Below are 27,635 nucleotides of genomic sequence, written 5' to 3' on the forward strand. Positions count from 1 at the left end.
GGGAAGTATTTGACATTACTTCAGCAATCACTAGAAGCAGTAGATACGTTTTTGAAAAATAAAATAATTAAGGGATATGGTGAAAACGCAGGTAAGTGCAGCATAGTCCACGAAAAGATTAGTCATGATCTTATTGAGTGGTGGAGCAGACTCGAAGGGCCGGAAGGCTGACTCTTGCTCCTAGTTCTTATGCTCTTATGTTGAAATCACAAGCTTTTGGAGTGTAGTCACTTCAGCAGATGAAGTCATGAAAAAACAAGTGCAGGAAAGAGAATTTAGATAAATGAAAGACAGAGCATCTCAACGGTCAATTACTTACTCCCATTCCTATTTCTGATGATCTTACTACACAGCAAGTTGTGTTTACCAAACATTAATTTTATTTCCATTGTTTAAAATCAAATATTTAAGATGAACAGTTTGTTTTTCCTCACTTGGACACACAGTGACCCACAACACTGTGAATATCATAAACCCGCTCATGAGATATCATAGGAACAATTCATAAACTAGATTTGTCACTGAGATACTAGAAAGGAGAAAAATTCCCAACATATGCAGGATGCTAACAAAAAGGAGCAAGTGAACAGTCCCAATCAGGAAACTCATATTCTGACATCCACTACAGTAGCTTGCTTTCCTTTTCAGTTTAATGATCCATAATTGAATCTGACTCCAACACACTCTCTGGCAGACAGTTCCAGAGGTCAAAGTATTTTCAATCATTAACGAAGTAAGTTTTGGATCCATCCCAAAGACATTGAACATAGAAAAATACAGCGCAGTATAGGCCCTTTGGCCCTCGATGTTGCGCCGATCCAAGCCCACCTAACCTACACTAGCCCATTATCCTCCATATGCCTATCCAATGCCTGTTTAAATGCCCATAAAGAGGGAGAGTCCACCACTGCTACTGGCAGGGCATTCCATGAACTCACGACTCGCTGAGTAAAGAGTCTACCCCTAACATCTGTCCTATACCTACCACCCCTTAATTTAAAGCCATGCCCCCTCGTAACAGCTGACTCTATACGTGGAAAAAGGTTCTCATGGTCAACCCTATCTAAACCCCTAATTATCTTGTACACCTCTATCAAGTCACTCCTAAACCTTCTTTTCTCCAATGAAAACAGCCCCAAGTGCCTCAGCCTTTCCTCATACGAACTTCCTACCATACCAGGCAACATCCTGGTAAACCTCCTTTGCACCCGTTCCAGTGCCTCCACATCCTTCCTATAGTATGGCGACCAAAACTGCACACAATACTCCAGATGCGGCCGCACCAGAGTCTTATACATCTGCAACATGACCTCAGGACTCCGGAACTCAATTCCTCTACCAATAAAAGCCAGTACGCCATATGCCTTCTTCACAGCACTATTTACCTGGATGGCAACTTTCAGAGATCTGTGTACATGGACACCAAGATCCCTCTGCTCATCCACATTACCAAGTATCCAACCATTAGCCCAGTACCCCATCTTGTTGTTACTCTTACCAAAGTGAATCACTTCACACTTACCTACATTGAACTCCATTTGCCACTTTTCTTCCCAGCTCTGCAGCTTATCGATATCCCGCTGTAACCTGCCACATCCTTCCTCACTGTCAACAACTCCACCGACTTTCGTATCATCCGCAAACTTGCTCACCCAACCTTCTAGCCCCTCCTCCAGGTCATTTATAAAAATGACAAACAGCAATGGTCCCAAAACAGATCCTTGCGGAACACCGCTAGTAACTGCACTCCAAGATGAACCTTTTCCATCAACTACTACCCTCTGTCTTCTTCCAGCCAGCCACTTCCTAATCCAAACCTCCAACTCACCCTCAATGCCATACCTCCGTATTTTTTGCAGTAGCCTAGCATGGGGAACCTTATCAAACCCTTACTAAAATCCATATACACCACATCTACCGCTTTAGCCTCGTCCACCTCCTTATTCACCTTCTCAAAGAATTCAATAAGGTTTGTGAGGCACGACCTACCCTTCACAAAACCATGCTGACTATCCTTGATCACGTTATTCCGATCCAGATGTTCATAAATCCTATCCCTTACAATTCTCTCTAAGACTTTTGCCCACAACAGAAGTGAGACTCGCCGGCCTATAGTTACTAGGGTTATCCCTACTCCCCTTCTTGAACAAGGGAACCACATTTGTTATCCTCCAGTCTTCTGGCACTATTCCTGTAGACACTGAGGACATAAAAATCAAGGCCAATGGCTCTGCAATCTCCTCCCTTGCTTCCCAGAGAATCCTAGGATAAATGCCATCAGGCCCAGGGGACTTATCTATTTTCACCCTTTCCAGGATTTCCAACACCTCTTTCCTACATACCTCAAAGCCATCCATGCTAATAAATTGTGACTCAGTATTCACATCGGCAATAATGTCCTGTTCCTGAGTGAATACTGACGAAAAGTATTCATTCAGTGTCTTCCCCAATCTCTTCAGCCTCCACACGCAACATCCCACTACTATCCTTGACTGGACCTATTCCTACTCTAGTCATTCTTTTATTCCTGACATACCTATAGAAAGCCTTTGGGTTTTCCGTAATCCTACCAACTAAGAACTTTTCATGTCCCCTCCTTGCTGCTTTTAGCTCTCTCTTCAGATCCTTCCTGGCTACCTTATAACTATCAATCGCCCCAATTGAACCTTCACACCTCATCTTTACATAGGCCGCCCTCTTCCCTTTAACAAGGGATTCCAATTCCTTATTAAACCACGGTTCCCTCACACGACCCTTTCCTCTCTGCCTGACAGGTACATACTTATCAAGAACACTCAATAGTTGCTCCTTGAACAAGCTCCACATATCAATTGCGCCCTTCCCTTGAAGCCTACTTTTCCAAGCCACGCATCCTAAGTCGTGCCTCACCATATCATAATTTCTCTGCCCTCAGCTATAACTCTTGCCCTGCAGTGCACACTTATCCCTCTCCATCACTAGAGTAAAAGTCACCGAATTGTGGTCACTGTCCCCAAAGTGCTCACCTACCTCCAATTCTAACACCTGGCCTGGTTCGTTACCCAGAACCAAATCCAGTATGGCCTCACCTCTTGTTGGCCTGTCTACATATTGTGTCAGGAAACCCTCCTGCACACATTGGACAAACACCGACCCATCTAACGAACTCGAGCTATAGCTTTCCCAGTCAATATCTGGAAAGTTAAAGTCCCCCATAACAACCACCCTATTAGTTTCACTCTTCTCCTGAATCAATCCTTTCTTCTACGTCTCTAGGACTATTAGGAGGCCTGTAGAAAACTCCTAACAGGGTGACCTCACCTTTCCTATTCCTAACCTCAGCCCAAACTACCTCAGATGGCGAGTCTTCATCCATCGTCCTTTCCACCGCTGTAATACTATCTTTGACAAGCAATGCCACACCTCCCCCTCTTTTACCCCACCTCTGACCCTACTAAAACATTTAAACCCTGGAACCTGCAACAGCCAATCCTGTCCCTGTTCTACCCATGTCTCCGTAATAGCCACAACATCGAAATCCCAGGTACCAATCCATGCTGCAAGTTCACCTACCTTATTTCATATACTTCTTGCATTGAAGTATACACACTTCAAGCCACTTTCCTGTTTACAGGCACCCTCCTTTGAGATTGATGCCATGTTCCTAACCTCCCTACACTCCAGGTCCTGCACCCTAAAGCTACAGTCTAGGTTCCCATGCCCCTGTAGAATTAGTTTAAACCCCCCTGAAGAGCACTAGCAAACCTTCTCCCAAGGATACTGGTGCCCCTCAGGTTCAGGTGTAGACCATCCTGTTTATAGAGGTCCCACCTTCCCCAGAAAGAACCCCAGTTATCCAGATACCGGAATCCCTCCCTCCTGCACCATCCCTGTAGCCACGCATTTAACTGTTCTCTCTCCTTATTCCTCGACTCTCTATCACGTGGCACGGGTAACAAACCAGAGACAACAACTCTGTTTGTTCTAACTCTGAGCTTCCAACCGAGCTCCCTGAAAGCCTGCCTAACATCCTCAACCCTCTTCCTACCTATGTCGTTTGTGCCAATGTGGACCACGACTTCAGGCTGCTCCCCCTCCCCCTTAAGGATCCGGAAAACACGATCAGAGACGTCACGTACCCTTGCACCTGGGAGGCAACATACCAAACGTGAGTCTCTCTCGCCCCCACAGAACCGCCTATCTGTGCCCCGAACTATTGCTCTGCTCTTCTCCACCCTTCCCTTCTGAGCAACGGGGACAGGCTCCATGCCAGAGGCCTGAACCCCACCCTGGTACGTCATCCCCCCCACAAATATCCAAAATGGTATACTTGTTCTTGAGGGTAACGGCCGCAGGGGTCCCTGCACTGGCTGCTTCTTCCCAGTCCCCCTCACTGTCACCCATCTGTTTGCAATCTTTGGAGTTACTACTTCCCTAAAGCTCCGATCTATGACCCCCTCTGCCTCCCGAATGATCCGAAGTTCATCCAACTCCAGCTCCAGTTCCCTAACATGGTCTTGGAGGAGCTGGAGATGGGTGTACTTCCTGCAAGAGTAATCAGCAGGGACGACCATGGCATCCCTCACCTCAAACATGTTGCAAGAGGAACATTGCACTGCCTTCACTGCCATCCCTCTAAAAGTAACCTTTTAAAAACAAACTAGGTCCAAGAATAGAACAAGCAAAATGCAGCACTTACCTACTTACCACAATGGTTCTTATTAATAGGTTAGGCACCTCTGTAGTGCCTCGGGTTCCTCTCCTGCATGCTTTTATAGGGAAAGAAACCTACCCAGGTAAGCTTACGCTACACCAACTTCCAGATCCGCTTCGCGCTTTTTAAAAAAAAACTTTCAAATTTAAACCGTTAAACAAACGTCACCGAGCCTTCAAGCAGCCCCTGCCAAACAGCCCTTACCTGCTCCGCTGACACTTCTATAAGAGGTGTTGGCTGGACCCAGACACTTCAGCGGGCAGTGTTCATTACTCATGTGTATTCTCTCCCCCACCCGCCTTAAACTAATCACCTGGGTTGTGAGTCGATTGTGCTGGCATTCTGGTGGCCCCAGGCAGTGTCTGTATCTGCTCTGCTGTTTCTCTCCATATTGTGATCCAGCGGCCATCTTGTGTGTCAAGTTGGCCAACTGATGGCTCAGTAGCCATCTTGTGTATCTGTGTGCCTAGTAACACCCTGCCCTTCCCCACCTCTCCGCCACGCCCACTCTCTCTTCCCCACTCAATCTCTCTATCAACCCCACTCATTCTCTCTCTCTACCCCCACCCTCTGACCGCCATTTTCTCTCTCTCTCTCTGTCCCCCATCCTTTTGGTCACTATTCTCCCCAGCCCCCACCACACCCGTCCTTTCTCAAGCCTCGAACCATCTTTGACCGCTGTATCAAGCCCTTCAAAGAACAGAGAGAGAGAGAGAGAGAGAGAGAGATAATGGATAGTAATGACTCTACCTGGGAGTTGGGAGGGGTGATAAATGGCTGATCTTCAAAATTGAGAATACCTAAAATGATTTTTGCAAGGTTTGTAGCTCAGGTTGAGGTTTAGGGTGTAGGTTTGCTCGCTGGGCTGTAGGTTTGATATCCAGACATTTCATCACCTGGCGAGGTAACATCATCAGTGGCGACCTCCAAGTGAAGCGAAGCTGTGTCTCCTGCTTTCTATTTATATCTTTCTCCTGGATGGGGTTCCTGGGGTATGTGGTGATGTCATTTCCTGTTCGTTTTCTGAGGGGTTGATAGATGGCATGTAGATCTGTGTGTTTGTTTATGGTGTTGTGCTTGGAGTGCCAGGCCTCGTAGCCCTACACATGGATGAAAAAAAACATCATTTCGACTGGGACAACACATCTATCCTGGGGCAGGCTAAGCAAAGACTTGCCAGAGAATTCCTAGAGGCCTGGCACTCCAACCTCAACGCCATAAACAAACACATAGACTGAGATACCATCTATCAGCCTCTCAGAAAACGAACAGGAAATGACATCACCACAAACCCCAGGAACCCCATCCAGGAGAAAGAAATAAATAGAAAGCAGGAGACAACAGCTTCGCTTCACTTGGCGTCGCCACTGAAGATGTTACCTAGCCAGGTGATGAAACGTCTGGATATCAAACCTACACCCTAAACCTAAAATGATATCTTCAGAAACATCGCTAAAGCCAGAAAGCGTGTTCAAGTTTTTTAAAAGAGCTGCTGAAATCTGTCTGATTCTTTCACTGAAATAAACGCAGTCAGGCCACCGCTCAGGACAGGCTGGAAGGGGTGAATGGGCGAAAATGAGCACTGCAGACGCAGGAGATTAGAGTCAAGATTAGAGTGGTGCTGGAAAAGCACAGCCGGTCAAGCAGCATTCGAGGCTTTTGCCTGAAACATCGATTTTCTGCTCCTTGGATGCTGCCTGACCTGCTGTGATTTCCAACACCACTCTGATCTTGACTGTAAAGGGTGAATGGCCTAGTCCTAGTCTTGTGAAGTTGGTTCCAACTATCTAGAAATAGCGTCACAGAGCACAGAAACATACCCTTCGGTCTATGCCGACCAGATATCCTAAATTAATCTAGTGACCCATTTGCCAGCATTTGGCCCCTTATCCCTCTGAATCTGTCCTATTCATATCCCCATCCAGATGCATTTTAAATATTATCATTGTACTGGCCTCCACCACTTCCTCTGGCTGACCCCCACCAGCGTTCTGTGCAAAAAGGTTGCCCCTCAGAAATCTTTCCCCTCTCACCCTAAACCCATGCCCTCCAGTTCTGGACTCGCGCAACGTGGGGAAAAGACATACCAAAGTTGAGCAGCCAGACAGAATGCAAAAACAATACAATGTCGAATCACAGGGAAAAACAAATTGTAGCTCGACCCCTTTTTTGTCCTATTGGCATTTGGACTCTTAAAATCTGACAGGAACACCAGCATCCCTAGTGAGCATACTGCGCATGTTTCCCGGTGTCAGTAACGCAGTGCACATGCCCACCGGTGTCAATCAAACACTGGGCATGCTCATCGCTTTCCGCAAAAAATGGCGCGCGACCTTCCTTTGATGGTCCAATAGGGAACCGTGGAGGACCAAAACAAAACTGGTCCTCCTGCCAATCAGAGCCACCCCATTGTCTGAATGCGGAAGTTGGACCATGAATTTCTGAAGCTGCTACTCCTGCTCCTCTTTCTGAATCAACATTGAGCTTCACCCAGACTGCAAATTCTTTCCTCTGTCTAAGATCTGTGAGTACAGCACTCTCTTTTCTCGCCCCCTTTGCCATTTCTATTTCTTTCTGGAGTTCAATTGTTCACTTACAGCAACTGAAAGGAAAGGGATTGAACCCAGGGAGGGGACGGACTATGGAAAAGGTCTGTGTCTCAATTGGCAAAATAGACAGACAGGAGGCTGGAAGGGCACAGCAAATCAGGCAGCATCACGAGGTGTAGAAGTCGATATTTCGGGTGTAACCCTTCGTCAGGACTGGGGATGGGTGCCAGGACCGGGGCTAAAGTGGGGATAGGTGAAGAATCAGTCAGATAAATCATTGGGTGGAAGAAATCAGGTTGGTGGCAGGAAGGAGTGGTAGTGAGGGGCAATGGGCTGAGAAGGGAGTCGGGTGATGGAAAGGGAGGTTATTTGAAATTGGAGTACTCGATGTTGGGTCCTGCAGGCTGTAGTCTGCCCGGGCGGAAGATGGGGTGTTGTTCCCTAATTTGCGGTTTGGTTCGTTGTGGCAATAGAGGAAGCCTAAGATGTTCTTGTCAGAAAGGGAGTGGGAAGGGGAATTAAAATCGATGGTGACTGGGAGGTCTGGTCAGCCTCTGCGGACCCAGCTGTGATGCTCGCCAATCCGTTCCCCAAGTTTATGCTCAGTCTCCCGGAAGTCGAGAAGACCACAATTTACAAACACGTGGCAAATGCAGTATCTCAATGTGAAGTTATAGTCTTTGCTATGAAACAAAAAAGCAGGAAGGAGATGTATTGTTTAAATGGTGATACTTTGGGATGTGGAGAAAGTGAGAACCGCAGATGTTGGAGATGAGAGTCAGTGTGGTGCTGAAAAAGGTGGTAAGTCAGGCAGCATCTGAGGACCAGGAGAGTCGACATTTCGGTCCCGAGCACTTCATCAGGAATGATGTGTGGATGGACAAAGGGTCTGATTCGGTTCTATATAACTCTAATCATCTTCAGTGAGAGCAGAAGTGTGATTGTGAAGGCTGGAGTTTCAGAGCAGCTTTCAAAGATGCTTTGCCCTTAATGTGGATGGACAAAGGGTCTGTTTCTGTGCTGTATGACTCTAATCATCTTCGGTGAGAGCAGAAGTGCTTCTGAGGACTTTTCAAAGATGTTTTGCCCTTAATGGGAGTAGAAGGTACAATGAAATCTTGCATTTGTGAGACAGCAACTGAGTGAGTGAGTAAATCCGAGGTTTTGGTGCAAAGTGGGAATTCATTGCACTGTGAGGATGAAACTCTACTTATTGAGTCATTTCTGCTGGTGAATGAAACCAGGCTCAAGATTAGGAGGAGTAAATTTAGGACAGAGCTGAGGAGGAACTGCTTTTCCTAGAGTGTAGTGTATCTATGGAATTCTCTGCCCCAGGAAGCAGTAGAGGCAGCTTCATTAAGTATATTCAAGACACAATTGGATGGGTTTTTGCAATGGTGGGGGAATTAAGGGTAGTTGGGACAATGCAGGGAGGATGATCTCAGATGGTGAATAGATTAGCCATGATCTTAATTGGATTTTTGAACAAGAGGAAGGCATCAAAATGGTTTCAAGACCAGTTTAGAACAGTTACAGAGCCAGAGAGCACAAACAGACCCTTCAATCCAACTAGACCATGCTGACTGTGTTCACAAACTAAACTAGTCCCACCTGCCCCATTCTCCCCGCAACCTTTGATCCCCTTGATACTCAAGAACCTATCTGTCTCAGTTTTAAATATCCTCAGTGACCTAGCCTGCACAGCCTTCTGTGGAAATAGATTCCACAGATTCACCGCTCTCTGGCTGAAGAAGTTTCTCCGTTCTAAAAGGTCTTCCATTTACTCTAAGGCTGTGCCCTCTGGCCCGAGTCTGTCCTACCAATGGAAACATCTTCGCAATGTCCACTCTGTCTGGGCTTTGAAGATTATGTATGTTTCAATTAGACACACCCCCCCCCTCCCCCCGAGTGCGGGCCTGTTAATCAGCATGAACCAGACCCTTCAGGATGAGGTACAGCAGGGATTAGGGTCAGCAAAGTGAGAATGGAGGGAGTGTGTGTGGGATGGAGATTTTCAGCTTCGAGGGAATGAGAGAGAAAAGTGAGTTCGCTATAAATTAGAATTGATCGGATGGGCCAAAGAGTGGTAAATGGAATTTAATTTGGAGAAATGTGAGTTGTTGCATTTTGGTCAAGCAATCCAGGCAGGACTGACACAGTTAGGGGGAATGTTGCAGAACAAAGAGTCCTTGGAGTGCAGGTTCCATAGTTCTCAGGTAGACAGGATAGCCTTTGTTGGTCAGAGCATGGAGTAGATGAGTTGGGAGGTCATGTTGTGGCTGTCCAGGATGTTGGTTAAGCCACTTTTGGAATCCTGCAGTTAGGTCTGGTCTCCCTGCTGTAGGAAAGATGTTATGAAACTTTGAAAGGGGTCAGAAAAGAATAGGCCAGGGGCATTTTCCATGGAGCATCCGAGGCTGAGGGGTAAACTTATAGACCTTTGTAAGGGCCATGGATAGAGGGGAAACCCTAAGGTCTTTTCCCCAGGGTATGGCAGTCCAAAATTAGAAGGCATATGTTTGAGGTGAGAGTGGAATGATTTAAGAGATTGGAGGGGCAACCACTTCAGAGGGTGGTGCATGTATGGAACGAACTGCCAGAGGAAGTGGTAGAGGCTGGCACAATTACAACATTTAAAAGGCATGTGGATGTCTGTCTGTTCTCAGCTCTGCTGGATGTCTGTTGAAGCTCTGAACCCCCCCTTCTACACCTTCTGGGTTAAACAAACATTCAGTCAATCAAGCCTCAATCCACAATCTCCCAGCCAGTCAACAATCCAGGCACAGTGTAGTCACAGCAGGGAATCAGCTGCCCTGAGTGCGGGAAGGCCTTTACCCAGGCCTCTGCCCTGCTGAGGCACCGGTGGGTCCACACGGGGGAGAGGCCCTTCAGCTGCCCCGAGTGCAGAAAGACATTCCGTGAATCCTCCAACCTGTTGAGGCACCAACGGGTCCACGCAGGGGAAGAGGCCCTTCAGCTGCCCAAAGTGCGGGTAGGCCTTTACCCAGGCTTCCTTCTTGCTGATCCACCAGTGGGTCCACACGGGGGAAGAGGCCGTTCCCCTACACAGTGTGGGGTTGGCCTTTTTCCAGGCCTCTGCCCTGCTGAGGCACCGTGAGTCCACGCAGGGGAGAGGCCTTCAACTGCTCCTCCCAGCTGCGGAGCCACCAGCGGGATCATGTGGCATTGCAGGGGATTGAAAGAATGACGGCCGAGTGCGTTTATTAACTGGACTATCAACCCAGTTCCAGTGGCTCCCGAGTTCGATTCCCACCGCGACAGATGGTGGAATTCGAATTTGGTCAGAAATCTGGAGTTCAGAATCTAACGGTGAAACCATTGTCGGTGGGGTGGGGGTGGAAGAAAACCCCATCTGATTCACTCAGTTCTTTTTTAGGGAAGACTTGAGCAGTTATTAGAGCAGTCGTCCAAGCTGCATCCTTTACCCGGTCTGGCCTACACGTGACTCCAGCCCCACAACAGTCTGGTGGACTCTACGCTGCTCATCCAACTTGATTGGAATACAGGTTGAAATTGCTGAGTGAGGCAATACTTCCTCCAGGTTAAGGCTGTACCAAGGATGCAGTTACAAAGGGACGACTCAGTGGTGACCAATAATGAAGAAAGTGAGGGGTTGCACTTTGACCTTGAGCGATTTTTTAAAAATTGCTACTTTTTCTACGCCTTTCTGCTGGGAGATTCTGAAGCTGTAACAAAGTTGGGTCACAATAAAGATTACCTGAACTTCACACTGAGCTCAGACTCTCACTGAGAGCTTTAAACTGCAACAGGTTTTTGTTTTAAAACTGCTCATTTTACATGTGAAAGTGAGAACTGCTGATGCTGGAGATCAGAGTCAAGATTAGAGTGGTGCTGGCAAAGCACTGCAGGTCAGGCAGCATGCGAGGACCAGGGAAATTGACATTTCGGGCAAAAGCCCTTCCTCAGGTTTTTGCCAGAAACGTTGATGTTCCTGCTCCTCAGATGCTGCCTGACCTGCTGTGCTCATTTCTGACAGTCTCCTGTACTATGTTTCCAATGTTGTGTATCAGTTGCAGCAGTGAATGAGTAGCCAGCATTGTTATAAATTGTAAAATTTTCAGGAGTGCAATGTCATCAGCATTGTAGTTTCCTGGCAGCACGGAGAAGTGTGTGCTTGGTTCACTAGACATGATGTGGAGGTGACATGATGTGGAGGTGCCGGTGTTGGACTGGGGTGGATAAAGTTAAAACTCAACACCAGGTTATCGTCCAACTGGCTTATTTGGAAGCACGAGCTTCTTCATTGGGTGTTTGTGGAACAGGATCATAAGACACAACCACCTGATGAAAGAGCAGTGCTCCAAATGCTAGTGCTTACAAATAAGCTTGTTAGAGTATCACTTGGTATTGTGTGAAATTTAACTTCGCACACCCCAGTCCAACAGCGGCATCTCCAAATCAGGTACATAGTTCTTTGAAAGTTGCATCATTGGGACACAGGGTAGTGAAAGAGGCCAGTCAGGAGCCCTGGAGGACCGGAAGGTGACTGGTCCTCATGCCAATCAGAGCCTTCCCATTGTCTGAATGCAGACGTCGGAACATGAGCTTCGGAAGCTGCTGCTGCTCCCTCTGAATGAAGATTGAGTTTGCTCCAGACTGTAACCTCCTTATTCTGTCAACCATCTGAGTGTATGGTACTCTCTTCACAACTCCTTTTCCATGTTTTTCATTCTGGGCTTCAATTTACGACTTGCAGCAACCGAAAGGAAAGGGAATGAATTCACGGAGCGGACAGAATCAGGAAAAGTTTGTTTATAAACAGAGTGTTTCACGTGTGGAGTGAATGTAAAGAGGAAATGGTGGATGCACATTCAGATGCAACGTTTAAAAGACATTTGGATAAGTATATGAAGAGGCACGGTGCGGAGGGATATGGGCCAAACACTGGCAAGTGGCACTAGTTTAGTTGGAGAACATAGACAGCATGGAATAGTTGGACTGAAGGGTCCGTTTCTGTGCTGTCTAACGTAACTGTTCTGTCGTGGTCTTAAAACCATTTTCTTGCCTTCCACCTTCAACGTGGATACTGTACCTGCATCCAACACATAAACCATTCAAAATAAAAAAAACCCTCTTGCGCACAAAGAAATCCACACTTTATTGGTCAAAAATCAGATGAACTCAGCCTTGAATATATTCAATGACCCCCTAACTGCAGGAAGACATCCCCACTTCTAATCTCAGTTCAGCTTGTTAATATACCACTTGCCTTGCTGCACCTGTCTGACAACTGGCATTGACTGATGTAGAAGGATGCTGCTAATCAAAGCACTGATCACAGGATGGTCTGGTGTCAGCTCAGATTTCAGGCCCTGATTTCTGTCCTGTGTTGATCCTCCTGTTCCCACAGACTAAGATGTCGGTCTGTTCTCAGCTCTGCTGGATTTCTGTTAAAGCTTTGACCCCGCCTTTTATAACTTCTGGAACGATAAAATATTCAATCAAGACCCAACCCACAATCTCCCAGCCTGTCAACCATCCTGATACAAGGTGCAGTCATAGCAGGGAATCAAACAAGAAAAAATGAAACAAAAATCATAAATAGGCGCACGTGCTTAATGTTTGTTCATGAGAAAGTAAACCAGGAATAGGGGTCTCCCAGGAATCTTACAGTGCCCTACTTGAGGAATTCTGTCACCCTTACATCTATTAGTACCCAGCTATGAATTACAACAACATTTACACCAACAGGAATAAAGCATCTGTTATCAAATAGACAGAGATATACAGCACGGACATGGACTGTTTCTCTATCTCATGCACACATGATAGATCATCCATGGTGGGAGTTTGTCTTTGTAGCATGATGTTTGCAAATACATTCTACTTTGCTCAAAGACTGCACAATCTGCAGGCAGTCAATACATGTAATATATTGTAAATTCCACTTTGAAAATAGATAATGGGCCCACTACCTTTTGGATGTGAGCATAAGTGGTATAGTAAGTAAGTTTGCTGATGACACCAAAATTGGAGGTGTTGTGGACAACGAAGGAGGTTACCTCAGATTACAATGGGATCTTGATCAGATGGGCCAATGGGCTGAGAAGTGGCAAGTGGAATCTAATTTAGGTAAATGTGAGGTGCTGCATTTTGGGAAAGCAAATCTTAGAAGGACTTGTACACTTAATGGTAAGGTCCGAGGGAGTGTTGCTGAACAGAGACCTTGGAGTGCAGGTTCACAGCTCTATGAAAGTCGCAGGTCAATAGGATAGTGCAGATGGCATTTGGTATGCTTTCCTTTATTGGTCAGAGTATTGAGTACAGGAGGTCATGTTACAGCTGTACAGTTGGAATATTGCATGCAATTCTGGTTTCCTTCCTATCAGAAAGCCCTATGCAATGTTTGTTTTTGTTTAGTGGGCGGCACGGTGGCACAGTGGTTAGCACTGCTGCCTCACAGCTCCAGAGACCTGGGTTCAATTCCCGCCTCAGGCGACTGACTGTGTGGAGTTTGCACGTTCTCCCCGTGTCTGCGTGGGTTTCCTCCGGGTGCTCTGGTTTCCTCCCACAGTCCAAAGATGTGCAGGTCAGGTGAATTGGCCATGCTAAATTGCCCGTAGTGTTAGGTAAAGGGTAAATGTAGGGGGTATGGGTGGGTTGCGCTTCGGCGGGGCAGTGTGGACTTGTTGGACCGAAGGGTCTGTTTCCACATTGTAAGTAATCTAATTAATGATTGCTGCAACCTATTCTAAAATATGAAAGACTTTACAATCCAGGTTTGTTCAATATATCAGTTCAGTGGCAGGGCACGGTAATGTTTTCCTATCAATTCTGTGCCATATGATCTTATTGTCCACAATCACCTGATGAAGAAGCAGTGCTCCGAAGCTCGTGTTTCCAAATAAACTGTCGGACTTAGCCTGGTGTTGTGAGATTTTTAACTTTGTCCAGGTTCAGATAGTGCCCAGGGATGTGCAGGTTAGGTGCATTAGTCAGGGGTAAATGTTGAGCAATAGGGGAATTGTGTGGGTGGGTTACCTTTCGGAGGATCGGTGTGTAGTCTTTGGGCCAGTTGGCCTGCTCCCACACTGTGGGGAGTCTCTGAAGGGGAAGGGATTTTTGTAAACTGTGCAAGGCAATGCAGGCGTAGTGTGGGGGCCTGCTGTTGGCCTTGCCCCGCCCTTTGCTCCTCTCCCCTGTTGTGGAGTTGTCTAAAAAACAGCTACTCTTTCTCTGCCCTTTTTGCTGGGGGAGGGGTGGGGGATCTGAAGCTGTAACCATGTTGGGACACAAAATAAAGGTAACCAGAACGTACTGCTGGGCTGGGCTCAGGCTCTCATCGAAAGCTCCAAGCGGTTTTTGTTTTAAAGCTGCTCATTTCTTGCAGCCTTCTGCACTAAGTTTCCAATGTTGTGTATTAGATGGAGCAGTGAATGAGTAGCTGGTTTCGTTAGATACTATAAATTTTTCAGGAGTGCATCGTTTCATCGGCAGTTTACTGGCAGCACTGGGAAGTATGGGCTGTGTTCACTAGAAAGGAGGTGGAGGTGCTGCTGTTGGACTAGGTTGGACACGGTTTAAAAATCACAACACCAGGTTATAGTCCAACAGGTTTATTTGGAAGCACCAGCTTTCGGAGTGCTGCTCCTTCATCGGGTAACTGTGGAGCAGGATCATAAGACACAGAGTTAAGAGCAAAAGATCAGTGTCATTCAACTGATGATATATTGACAAACGTAGATTGCTGTTAAATCTTTCATCTTTTAGAATGGGTTGCAGGTTTTAGTTCATTAATGTGTACATCGCAGTACTACTATTAAGTCATATTCTCAAGATCACTTAAGGTCTTTTTAAAAAACAGGTGATATCTCAGTCCAGACAATGCATGAAAGGTGTGAGAGTATCCCAATCTTAAATCGGACTGGTTCTATTTCCAAACTAGGAATTTATAAAATATTACGTGGATTGACTACCTGCATATTGTGCGTTTGAATATATCTGCAAATATAATTCTGCAAATGCACCACATTGTTATATGTATGTGTGCAGCATGAGAGTGTGTGTAAGAGTGTATGTGCGCACATGCTTGGTAAAGTGACTGTGATGGAGGAGAAGCCTGTGAAAGGGTGTGTGTGTTGGGGGGGGCGTGTATGTGTGTATGTCTGAGAGAGAACATGTGTATAGATAAAAGGTGAGGGGTTGCATTTTGCCAAAATAAGGAAGGGCAGGGCTTGTACAGAGGGATATGGTGGGGGGCGGGGGGGTTCAGATATATACTTCTTTGAAAGTTGCATCACTGGTTGGAAGGAAGCTTCAGAAGGCATTCAGCACACTTACCTTAATTGTTCACACCATTGAATAAAGGAGCTGGGACATAATGTTGAAGTTGTACAGGATGTTGGTGAAGCCACTTGTAGAGTACTGAGAACGCTTCTGGTGGCCCTGTAATAGGAAGAATTCTATTAGAAAGGGTTCAGTAAAGATTTACCAGGATGTTGCCAGGACTGGAGGGTTTGAGCTGTAAGGAGAGGCTGAGACACTCTTCACTGGAGCACAGGAGGTTGAGGGGTGACCTCATTTGAGATTTATAAAATCATGAGGGTTATAGGGAAGATGAACATCAAACACAGCGAGCAGCATGCGCGGTTATGTCGAGTGACAGGGGAAGAAATTGTGGCATTTGGACACTTTAAATCCATCAGGAACAGCATCTCCATAGAGCACACTGCACATGTCAGGTGAGGTGCCAGAAGACTGGAGGTTGGCTAACGTGGTGCCACTGTTTAAGAAGGGTGGTAAGGACAAGCCAGGGAACTATAGCCAGTGAGCCTGACATCGGTGGCGGGCACGTTGTTGGAGAGAGTCCTGAGGGACAGGTGGTACATGTGTTTGGAAAGGCAAGGACTGATTAGGGATAGTCAACATGGCTTTTTGTGTGGGAAATCATGTCTCAAATTTTGAGTTTTTTGAGGAAGTAAAGAGGATTGAGGAGGGCAGAGCGGTAGATGTGATCCATATAGACTTCAGTAAGGCGTTCGACAAGGTTCCCCATGGGAGACTGATGAGCAAGATTAGATCTCATGGAATACAGGGAGAACTAGCCATTTGGATACAGAACTGGCTGAAAGGTAGAAGACAGAGGGTGGTGATGGAGGGTTGTTTTTCAGACTGGAGGCCTGTGACCAGTGGAGTGCCAGAAGGATCGGTGCTGGGCCCTCTACATTTTGTGATTTACATTAATGATTTGGATGCGAGCATCAGAGGTACAGTTAGTAAGTTTGCAGATGATACCAAAATTGGAGGTGCAGTGGACAGTGAAGAGGGTTACCTCAGATTACAACAGGATCTTGACCAGATTGGCCAATGGGCTGAGAAGTGGCAGATGGAGTTTAATTCAGATAAATGTGAAGTGCTGCATTTTGGGAAAGCAAATCTTAGCAGGACTTATACACTTAATGGTAAGGTCCTAGGGAGTGTTGCTGAACGAAGACACCTCAGAGTGCAGGTTCATATCTCCTTGAAACTGGCGTCGCAGATAGATAGAACTGTAAAGGTGGTGTTTGGTATGCTTTCCTTTATTGGTCAGAGTATTGAGTACAGAAGTTGGGAGGTCATGTGGCGGTTGTACAGGACATTGGTTAGGCCACTGTTGCAATATTGTGTGCAATTCTGGTCTCCTTCCTATTGCAAAGATTTTGTGAAACTTGAAAGAGTTCAGAAAAGATTCACAAGGATGTTGCCAGGGTTGGAGGATTTGAGGTATAGGGAGAGGCTAAACAGGTTGGGGCTATTTTCCCTGGAGCGTCGGAAGCTGAGGTCTACAAAGGGGCATGGATAGGATAGATAGACAAAGTCTTTTCCCTGGGGTGGGGGAGTCCAGAAGTCAAGGGTATAGGTTTAGGGTGAGAGGGGAAAGATATAAGAGACCTACTGGGAAACTTTTTCACACAGAAAGTGGTACATGTATGGAATGAGCTGCCAGAGGAAGTGGTGGAGGCTGGTACAATTGTAACATTTAAGAGGCATTTGGATGGGTACATGAATTGGAAGGGTTTGGAGGGATATGGGCCAAATGCTGGCAGGTGGGACTAGATTGGGATGGGATATCTGGTCGGCATGGACGGGTTGGACCGAAGGGTCTGTTTCCATGCTGGTTCAACAAAAGCCATTCATGCTCTTCGCTGTCTGCAAAAATGGCGCAAATCCTTCTTCAAATGGACCAATGAGAAGCCAATTGTTGACTTGCAGCAACTGAAGAAAGTGAGTGAATCCAGGGAGGGGACAGAGTCGGGAAACGTTGGTCCAGGTCTGTATCTCAATTGGCAAACACATGGCAAATGCAGTCCCACAGTGTGAAGTTATAGCCTCAGTTACGAACAAATAACCGCTGAAAGGAGGTGCGTTGTTTAAATGGTGACATATTGGGATGTGGAGAAAGTGAGGACTGCAGATGCTGGAGATGACAGTTGAAAAGTGTGGCACTGGAAAAGCACAGCAGATCAGACAGCATCCGAGAAGCAGGAGAATCAACGTTTCAGGCATGAGCCCTTCCTCAGGAATGATGTGTGAATGTAAAAAGTGGCCTCAGCGTCCTTCCACACCAGTCACTGCCAGTTGTCAGACGGGTGCAGCAAGCAATCAGCAAGGCAAGTGGTATATTAGCAAGAGGAAATGAGTTCAGAAGTCTCTCCAGTTAGGGGGTCATTGAATATATTCAAGGCTGAGTTCGTCTGATTTTAGAACAAGAAAGAAGTGGATGTTTCTGGGGGAAGGCAAGTAAAATGATTTTAAGACCAGTACAGAACAGTTAAAGGGTCATACAGCACAGAAACAGACCCTTCAGCCCAACTAGTCCATGCTGACTATATTCATAAACTAAACTAGTCCCACCTACCTGTTTGGCCCATATCCCCCTGAACCTTTCCTATTCATGTACTTATCCAAATGTCTTTTAAATGTTGTTACACAACCAGCATCCACTATTTCCTCTGGACATTTATTCCACACACAAACCACTGTTTACAAAAAAGGTGCTCCTCATCTCTTATTAAAATCTTTCTCCTCTCACCTTAATTTGAGGCCTAATCTTGAAATGACACATGCCGTTCACCTTATCTATGCCCCTCATGGTTTTGGAAACCTCTATAAAGAAAACAAAGAACCCTACAGCACAGGAACAGGCCCTTCAGCCCTCCAAGGCTATGCTGATCGAGATTCTCTATCTAAACCTGCCGCCTATTTTCTAAGGATCTGTATCCCTTTGCTCCCTGCCGATTCATGTATCTGTCTAGATACATCTTAAATGACGCTATCGATCCCAGCCCTACTGCCTACACTGCATGAGGCACCCACCACCCTCTGCGTAAAGAATTTTCCATGTAGATCTCCCTCAAACCTTTCCCCTCTCACTTTGAACTCGTGACTCCTAGTAATTAAGTCTTCCCCTATGGGGGAAAAAAAAATTCTTCCTATCCACCCCGGTCTACATGCCTCATGGTTTTATAGGCCTCAATCAACACCCCTCCTCAACCTCCTTATTTCCAATGAAAATACTCCTAATCTACTCAACCTCTCCTCATAGTTAGCGCTCTCCATAACAGGCAACATCCTGGTGAACCTCCTCTGCACCCTCTCCAAAGCAACCTTTGGGAAATCTGGCGACCGGAATTGTACAGCAGTATTCCAAATGTGGCCGAACCAAAATCTTATATAACTTTAACATGACCTGCCAGCTCTTGTACTCAATACTCCGTCCGATGATGGAAAGCATGTTGTATGCTGCCTTAACCACTCTACTGACAGACATTGCCATCTTCAGAGAACAATAGATCTGAACACCCAGATCTCTCTGTACATCAATTTCCCCCAGGACCTTCCCATTTAATGTATAGTTTGCTCTCGAATTGCACCTTCCAAAATGCATCACCTCGCATTTGTCTGGATTAAACTCCATTTCTCTTCCCAACTCTCCAATCTATATTCTGCAGTATCATCTGACAGTCCCCTTCACTATCTGATATTCCATCAATCTGAATGTCATCTGCAAACTTGCTAATGAGGCACCCGACACCTTCACCTTTCAACCTCCTGTGCTCCAGTGAAAAAAGTCCCAGCCTAACCTTCAATAGGTGTGAATTCTGTCTGGGTCCCAATGTCGAGTCAGCCTGACATTTTGGATAGAAAAGCTCTGCATTTAAATTACGTTCTTGAGAAAGTTACTGAAAACAGGTTCTGGGATTAACATACCAAAGAACAGAACCCCATTCTAAAAGAAGGAAGATTTAATCTAAATTGTTTAATGTATCAAAACTCCATGACACTGGACTCCTTTGGCTATAAATTCTGTGATCATGATCTTATTCTCCACAACCACCTGATAAAAGAGCAGAACTCCAAAAGCTAGTGCTTTCATGTTATGGCAGTAGCGGGAGGTGTGGGCTGTATTCACGAGAAACAATGAAGCAGTTGGATACCACACATTTGAGGGGGAAGGGTGTATTACATGACCTCCCAATTCCTATACTGAATGCTCTGAGCAATGAAGGAAAGCAAACCAAACACCTTCTTCACAATTCTATTCACCTGAGACTCCACTTTCAAGGAACTATGAACCTGCACTCCAAGGTCTCTTTATTTTGCAACATTCCCCGAACTGCATCAGTTCTGCCTGGATTGCTTGACCAAAATGCAAACCTCAGACTTCTCTAAATTAAACTCCAACTGACACTCCTCGGCTCATCAGCCGATCCCAAAAATTCTAATTTATAGGGAACTCTCTTTCCTCTATTATTCCCTAGAAGCGGAAAATCTCCATCCCACACTCTCTCCGTCCGTTTTCACTTTGTTGAAAGTGGAAGAATGGGATTGAGAAACTGATCAGCGATGATTGAATGGAATGAGCAGACCTGGTGGTCTAATTTTTGCTCCTATGTCTTGTGGTCTCTTGCTGTCCTGGACACCGTGAGAGAGAATTGGGACCAGCATTGAACCGATCATGACTGGATATGGATCTACCTGCATCTAGGTGGATGGGCTGGGACTTTTTTCACTGGAGCATAGGAGGTGGAGATGTGACCTTATCAAGGTTTATAAAATCATGAGGGGAGAGATGAGGTGAATGACAGGTGTCCTTCCCCGAGGCTGGGGGTTTCAAGATGAGGGAGCAATTTTTGAATGTGAGAGGAGAAAGAGATTTTAAAAAGACTTGAAGGGCACAATATTTTTTATATACAGAGTGTGGTTCACGTGTGGACTGAATATCCAGAGGAAGTGGTGGGTGCAGGTACAGTTACAAGGTTTAAAAGACATTTGGATAATTACATGATTAGGAAATGTTCAGAAGGGTATGGGACAAAACACTGGCAGGTGGGACTGGTTTAGTTGGTGAACATTTATTGCTGGAACAGCACAGCAGGTCAGGCAGCATCCAGGGAACAGGAGATTCGACGTTTCGGGCACAGGCCCTTCTTCCAGCAATAAAGTTTCAACTTTGATCTCCAGCATCTGCAGACTCACTTTCTCCTAGTTGGTGAACATAGTCAGCATGGACTAGTTGGACTGAAGGGTCTGTTTCTATGCTTGTATGGTTCTGTAACTCGGTTCTGTACTTGTCTCAAGACCATTTTCTTGCCTTCACCATAAACATCCACATAAAAATCAGATGAACTCAGCCTTGAATATATTCAATGACCTGAAAATGTGTTGCTGGAACAGCGCAGCAGGTCAGGCAGCATCCAGGGAACAGGAGAATCGACGTTTCAGGCATAAGCCCTTCTTTAGGAATCAAACGTCAATTCTCCTGTTCCCTGGATGCTGCCTGACCTGCTGCGCTGTTCCAGCAGCACATTTTCAGCTCTGATCTCCAGCATCGGCAGACCTCACTATCTCCTCGAATATTCAATGACCCCCCAACTGCAGGAAGACATCCCCGCTTCTGAACTTAATTCTTCTTGCTAATACACCACTTGCCTTGCTCATTGCCTGCTGCACCTGTCTGACAACTGGCACAGATGGACACTGATGCCCCCTGAACATCCACGCATCACTCTTGATGAAGGGCTTGCGCCCAAAACCTCGACTGTCCTACTGCTCGGATGCTGCTTGACCTACTGCGCTTTTCCAGCACCACACTTTTTGACTCTAATCTCCAGCATTTCCAGTCCTCACTTTCTCCACATCCCAATATATCACCATTTAAACAATATACCTTTCTACTTTATTTCACAGCAAAGGCTGTAACTTTACGTTGGGGTACTGTATTTGCCAACTGTGGCCTTCTCTACGTCGGGGAGCACGAGCATAAACTTGGGGAACGGTTCGCCGAGCATCGCAGCAAGGTCTGCACAGGCCGACCAGACCTCCCAGTCACCATCCATTTTCATTCCCCTTCCCACTCCCTTTCTGACATGACCATTTTTGGCCCCATCCATTGGCACAACAAACCAAAGTGCAAATTGGAGGAACAACATCTCATCTTCCACCTGAGCAGTCCACAGCCCGAAGGACTCAACAGTGAGTTCTCCAATTTCAAATAACCTCCCTTCCGAGCCCCTGCCCCTCCACCTCCCTGCCACCAACTAGGTTCTTTCCTCACATTCACCAACCAGGTCGTACCCTCTACCTATTTACACCTATCCCCACTTCATCACCCTGCCCTCAGCATACCCTTGTTCTGCAGCTCTCCCTATACTCACCCCCAGTCCTGAACAAGGGTTACACTCGAAACGTCGACTTCTCCACCTCCTGATACTGCCTGGCTTGCTGCATTCTTCCAGACTCCTGCTTGTCTGTTTTGCCAATTGAGACACAGGCATGGACTAACTTTTCCAGAGTCTATCCCCTCACTGGATTCATTCCCATTCCTTTCAGTTGCTCCAAGTCAACAATTGAACCCCAGAATGAAACGTAAATGGAAAAGGGGGTGAGAAAAGAGAGTGCTGTACTCACAGATGTTGGACAGAGGAAGGAAATTGCAGTCTGAGGTGAAGCTCAATCTTCATTCAGTGTGAGAGGAGGAGCAGGACCTTAAGAAGCTCATGGTCCACCTTCCGCATTCAGACAATAGGGGAGCTCCAATTGGCATGAGGACAACTCTCCTTCTGGTCCTCCAGTGCTCCTTATTTGTACATCAAAAGTAGGTCTCGCCCCTTTTCTGCCGACAGCGAGGAACATGCCCAATGTTTTGGTGACACCGGCAAACATGTGCCCTGCTTGTTGACACTGAGGAGTGTACACAATATGCTCTGTAGCAATGCTGACGTTATTGACAAATTTTAAGTGTCCATATGCCTCAGAGAACAAAAAGGATTAGAGCCATAATTTGTTTTACACTATGTGCCTCGATATTTTATTGCTTTTGCATTTGTCTGGCTGCTCAATGTTTTTATGTCTTTTCCTCAGTGTTGGGGTGAAGTTCGCAACTAGAGGGCATAGGTTTAGGGCGAGAGCAGAAAGATATAAAAGGTACCTAAGGGGCAATGTTTCCATGCAGAGGGTGGTGCTTGTATGGAATGAATTGCCAGAGGTAGTAGTGGAAGCCGGTATAATTACAGCATTTAAAAGGCATCTGGATGGGTCTATGAATAGGAAGGGTTTAGAGGGATATGAGCCAAGTGCTGACAAATGTGACTAGATTAATTTAGGATATTTGGCTGGCATGGACAGGTTGGACCAAATGGGTCTGTTTCCGTGCTGTACAACTCTATGACTCTAAATAATAAAAAGTATATTTTCCAAGTAACAAACTATACCCAGTTAAAAATCACACAACACCAGGTTATAGTCCAACAGGTTTAATTGGAAGCACACTAGCTTTCGGAGCGATGCTACTTCATCAGCTGATTAAACCTGTTGGACTATAACCTGGTGTTGTGAGAGTTTTAACTTTGTACATCCCGGTCCAACACTAGCATCTCCAAATCATAACAATACCCATATTAACAAGGTTTAGTACACCACACACTTGACCAACCATTCTCAACAGATCCTGCCCCTTCAATGCCTGAGGAACATATACATGCTGGTGCATAATCTCCTTCACTAGTATTTACACACTACCCTCAGCAATTGCACAAGTAACAGCAAAGGGCAAACAGCACAAGGATTAAACACACAGTGAGGGGCAAACAGCACAAGGATTAAACACACAGTGAGGGGCAAACAGCACAAGGATTAAACACACAGTGAGGGGGAAACAGCACAAGGATTAAACACACAGTGAGGGTAAACAGCACAAGCGCCAGTAAAAGCAGATGGAAAGTGAGTGTAAAATGTCACTATGACAGGACAGGCCCCACATTCCTTCCCCTCCGTCCCCCCACAACCTGCCTCACCTTTCACCTCCCGGGCCCAGTACCTTCCAAGTGGCCCCATAGTTGACACAGGGGCCGCCCCACGACCAGTAGAACTCCACCACCCAGGCGGCCGACGAGTTCCCAAGCAGGCCCTTAACCCCATCCGCCTCCAGAATGCTCACCGGCTCCTGCCTGCTGTATAGCCGGCCGGTGTGGCCGTGACACAGCAGCTGCGCCAGGAAGGCGGCGGTGCCCAGTGACGGTGTCAGCCCCGGGCCGCACGGCGCCATTTTCCTAACGGCCGCCCTCCCGCCGCTTCCCCGCTCGAGCGACTTCTCCTCCCAACCGCCTTCGCCCCCGCGTGACGTCTGCACGGGGGATGGGCGGGGCCGGGGGAGCCTCACCGTCACCAAGCAACAGCCACCTCGCGCGACAACTGCTCATTCACAAAAACAAACTCTCCTGTCTCGCTCTGCAGCTGCAGGGGGGACACTGCCACGTTTCCAGGAGCCCTGTCTGCATTGGGAAAGCTCACGGCTCAATTTAAACAGATATTCCGACATCTAACGGAACGGCGTCATATCGAAAGGGGGCAATCTGCATTTTAAAGGGACATGAATATTTGCGGAAATACCCCGTTAAAATGAAGAGATGTAGATGGACGAGATTACATTTCAAAGGGGTGTGGGCACATTCAAAGGGATATCTTCATATGTAAAGTGACGCAGTTATATCTAAATGAATCTACATTTCGAAGAGACGTTGCCCTATTTATAAGCAGAAATATCCCTTTAAGAGACAATAAGTGTGAATTCTGTCTGTGTCCCAATGTTGAGTCAGACTGACATTTTTCTTAGAAAAGCTCTGCATTTAAATTACATTCTTGAGAAGATAATTTATAGATTAGGGTGTAGAGGTTAGGGAGGATTGGCTGTGCTAAGTTACCCATAGTGACCAGGGATATACAAGTTAGGGTGGCTTGGCCATGGAAATATGGAGTAAGGGGTTGAGTATGGGTGGGATACTGTTCAGAGGGCCAGAGTGAAATAGATGGGCTGAATGGCCTGCTTCCACATTGTCGGAATTCTATGACCCTCCCCACAAAGGAACATTTTATCTACATCTATCCTGTCAAGCCCCTTTCAGAATTCTACTGGTTTCAATAAAGGTGTACAGCACAGAAACAGACCCTTCGGTCCAATTCATCCATGCCGACTAGGATTCCAAACTAAACCAGTCCCACTTGCCTGCATTTGGCCCATATCCCTCTAACCTTTTTATTCATCTACTCATCCAAAAGTCGTTTAAATGTTGTAAATGTACCTGCATCTACCACATCCTCAGCAAGTTCATTCCACATACAAATCACCCTCTTTCAAAACGTTGCCCCTCAGGTTACCTTTAAATCTCTCTCCTCACCTTAAGTAATATGCCCCCAAGATTTGACCTCCCTGATGCTAAGCAAGAGCCCTTTGCTATTCACCTTACCTCCACTCCTCATGATTTTATCAATCTCAATGATGTCACCCCCCCCCCAACCTCCTGCACTCCAGTGAATAAAGTCCCAGCCTCTCCTTATAACTCAAACCCTCCAGTCCTGGCAACTTCCTGGTAAATCTTTACCGAACCCTCTCTTATAAGTTTCTTCTGATTACAGGGCCACCAGAACTGTACACAGTACTCTGAAAGTGGCCTCACCAACATCGTGTACAACCTCAACATGATATCCCAACTCCTATACTCAATGGTGTGAATAATGAATGCTATGCTGCTAAATGCCTTCTTAACTGCCCTGTCTACCTGTGATGCAACTTCCAAAGAACTATGTACCTGAACACCACCCCCCTCCATGTCTGTCTGTTCTATAACATGACCCAGGGCCCTTCCATTATCTGTACAAGTCCTGCCCTTCCTTGTTTTAGCAAAATGCAACCCCTTGCTTGTATTAATACCTCTCACACACATGCTCCCCCTCAGACACACACACACACACACACACACATGTATACCCCCAAATACTCTCACAGGCTTATACTCCATCACACTCACACTTTACCAAGCATGTACACACTCTCACATGCTTGCACACACAATTCTTTGGGGTGAATTTGTACTGGCAGAATTATATTTGCAGATACATTCAATTTTGCTAAAAAAGCATACAATTTCCAGGCAGTCAATCCATGTAATATTTTATGAATTCCTCCTTTGGAAACAGAACCAGTCTGATTCAAGATTGGAATACTGACAGACTCAAATCTCACACCTTGAAATGAATTGTCTGAGCTGAGGTGTCACCTTTTTTATAAAACCTTAAGTCATCTCAAGAATGTGACTTAAAAGATGTTCTGGCAGTTACACGTTAATGAACCAAAACCTGCACCCATTCTAAGAGATGAAAGACTTGACAGCAATCTAGGCTTGTTCAATATATTCTATTAGTTGCATGATACTGATCTTTTGATATACGTTCTGTGTCTTACGATGCTGCTCCACAGCTACCCGATGAAGGAGCAGCACTCAGAAAGCTAGTGCTTCCAAATAAACCTGTTGGACAATAACCTGGTATTGTGTGATTTTTTATCTTTATCAACCCAGTCTAATACCGACATCTCCACATCATTTCTAGTGAACACAGCCCACACCTCCTGGTGCTGCCAGTAAACTTTACAATGCTGATGAAACAACGCAGTACCTGAAAGATTTACAATTTCTAACAATACTAGCTACTCATTCACTGCTCCATCTGATACACGACATTGGAAACTCTGCAGGAAGCTGAAAGAGAGGAGCAGCTTTAAACAAAAAACCTCTTGGAGCTCAAAGTTTTCATTGAGAGTCTGAGCCCGGCAGTAAGTTCAGGTAACCTTTATTGTGACTCAACTTTGTTACAGCTTCAGATCCCCCCCTGCAAAAAGGCATAGACAAAGTAGCTGCTTTTTAAACAGCTCCAGATCAAAGCCCACACACACCCCCGTCTTTACTATTGGTCAGCACCAGGTTGTAATTGGATCCCTGTTACAGCCATAACCTGGAGGAAATATTGCCTCACTCAGCAATTTCAACCGATACCCTTTATCCTAGTAAGTTTCTCCCCACTCATTTTCCAGTTTGGGGGGGGGAGGGGGCAGTGTAGAGTTAACCAGACTGCTGTGGATCTGGAGTCAGGTGTAAGCCAGTCCGGGTAAAGGATGCAGCTGGAATGACTGAGTGAATTCTTTCCCACAATGGCGGTTCCCTTCCCTAACAAGGGAGAGAGTGAATCAGATGGGGGCTTTCTTCCCACCACCTCCTCCCTGAAACGGTCTCATCGTTAGATTCCGAACTCCACATTTCTGACCAAATACCAATTCTGCCTTCTGTCGTGGTGGGATTCGAATCCGGGAGTCCCCGGAATTGGGTTGATGGTCCAATCGATAATGGCACTCGGCCGTCACTCCTTCAATCCCCCTGTGATGGCACGTGAACTCGCTGGTGCTTGTGCAGGTGGGAGGAGTAGGTGAAGCCCTTCCCACACTGAGAGCAGGTGAACGGCCTCTCCCCGGTTTGGATCTGCTGGTGCCTCAGCAGGGTGGAGACCGAGGTAAAGGCCTTCCCACACTCGGGGCAGCTGAAGGGCCTCTCCCCCGTGTGGACCCACCGGTGGGCCAACAGGGCAGAGAAAAACATGAAGGCCTTCCCACAATCGGGACAGCTGAAGGGCCTCTCCCCCGTGTGGTCCCGCTGGTGGGCCAGCAGGTGGGAGGAATGTCTGAAAGCCTTCCCGCAGTCGGTGCAGGGGAATGGCCTCTCCCCGGTGTGACTGCGCCAATGCGTCTCCAGAGCAGATGGGAAACAGAAGCCTTTCCCACAGTCGCCACACTTCCACGGTTTCTCCACGTCCGAAGCTTCAGCTGCACATAAACGCATTTCCAGTCCCTCCCTGCTGTGAATTCCTCTTCCCAGGCCGTATAACTGTTTCAGGCTCCACACTCAGTGAGCTGCAACAGTGGGGTCTCTCATCCAGTCCCACTGATGCTGAAAACATACTCAGACAGGAACCAAAAAGCTTTGATCCCTCTCACAGAAATCACAGTCGAAAATCGTTGCGGTCCTGGTGGACTGAGTGACTGTCAG

The 27,635-nt window shown here is 46.5% G+C and overlaps 1 long non-coding RNA gene across 2 annotated transcripts; it reads right to left on the minus strand.

The window, feature by feature from the left end:
• Window positions 1–5,399: 5,399 nt before the first annotated feature.
• On the minus strand, window positions 5,400–23,824 carry LOC148143222 (uncharacterized). Of its 2 annotated transcripts, none has more exons than XR_015751152.1 (3): window positions 23,702–23,824; window positions 15,565–15,669; window positions 5,400–5,793 (listed from the first exon to the last, which is right to left on the minus strand). It is a non-coding gene; the product is annotated as an uncharacterized LOC148143222 (long non-coding RNA). The 2 variants fall into 2 exon arrangements; XR_015751151.1 differs by having other exon boundaries at window positions 23,559–23,808.
• Window positions 23,825–27,635: the final 3,811 nt, after the last annotated feature.

This window comes from Chiloscyllium plagiosum, unplaced genomic scaffold, assembly GCF_037043375.1.
Source record: "Chiloscyllium plagiosum isolate Xiang-an unplaced genomic scaffold, Cpla_swu_hap1 HiC_scaffold_27, whole genome shotgun sequence".
NCBI lineage: Eukaryota > Metazoa > Chordata > Chondrichthyes > Orectolobiformes > Hemiscylliidae > Chiloscyllium > Chiloscyllium plagiosum.